At 33.8% G+C, this 1,117-nt stretch overlaps 1 non-coding gene across 1 annotated transcript; it reads right to left on the minus strand.

Moving 5' to 3' along the window:
* Nucleotides 1–369: 369 nt before the first annotated feature.
* LOC116565080 lies at nucleotides 370–505 on the minus strand. Its single transcript, XR_004275240.1, has one exon. It is a non-coding gene; the product is annotated as a U8 small nucleolar RNA (small nucleolar RNA).
* Between the last annotated feature and the right edge of the window lie 612 nt (nucleotides 506–1,117).

Consider the following 1,117-nt stretch of genomic DNA (forward strand, 5'->3'; position numbering starts at 1 on the left):
TGGTAGGTGAGGACTGTTAATCCAGTGACATTGGCAAGAAGGATTGAAGATCCACAAGCAGGTTGTAAATAGAGAGTCATTTGAGTTAAACTATATTTTATAAAATGAATTTTAAAAATATGAATTTGGTTGATAAGATCATCATTTATACAGAAAAAAACCTATTGTTAACCAAAATTGGAAGAACAGTTTCTTTTATATTACGGGTATAATTGACTGTTTTACAGTTTGTAGCTTTGGTCCATATTTCAAAATCTGAGGTCCCAAGTCAACCAAAGGGTCTGACATCAGGTGCTCCTTGGGGCTATTGATCACCCACATGCAATATTTTAGCCATATACGTCGAATACATCTCTTTTTTCAGGAAGAGTAAGATAGGAATAATCAGGATATTGTAAATCCTGATTACACAGAACCTTGAGTCATGTATCATGTGATCTCCAATTATCCTGTTCTAACCTGCCCTTCAAAAGAAGAAGCAGATAAGGATTATTCCACCTGACCATAACTCCAAGATATCTTTGTGGTATCTTTGTTACATTTATTCCTGCTCTCTGTCTTGATTTTCTTTATTTAGTTTGGCAAGCTTCTTCTGCTCTTTGGCTATCTTGCTGCCATCTCCTTTTGAACAGATCAAGGGTTTAACACAGACATTGTATACATGCTACCGACAAGTTTGCTTTGTGCTCCTGTCTTGTTATTTAACCATTTAATAGCAGGGCCTCTTCAGGGCTACATGTGCTGCTTTTAAAGAGTTTAATTTACTGACATACATTTTGAAGTTCTGAAAAATGACTATCATGCTCATTTGATTTTTTTCTTTGTAGAGTTCTTCCCTTCTTTTGTGTTTAGAAGAAAGATAAATTGAAGGAAGAGAGAGGGCAGGGGAAGAAACCATTTCTTTTTAAATCTCTATTTAAGAATTTAAGAAGAAACATCAAAGAAACTAATTCTACATTTTAATAAAAATGAACAGATTCAGCTCATGGTAAAAAAATGATTTGTAAAAATACATTTCAGTTTTAACTTCAAAGTGGAAGTTAAAGGGGTTACTAAATGGTTCCAACTTTTTTTGTAGCTAGATTTGAAAAATATTTATTGAGGGATTACTCTGGCC

Source organism: Sapajus apella, unplaced genomic scaffold (genome assembly GCF_009761245.1).
Source record: "Sapajus apella isolate SASKATOON/1434 unplaced genomic scaffold, GSC_monkey_1.0 scaffold38, whole genome shotgun sequence".
In the NCBI taxonomy this organism is placed as follows: domain Eukaryota; kingdom Metazoa; phylum Chordata; class Mammalia; order Primates; family Cebidae; genus Sapajus; species Sapajus apella.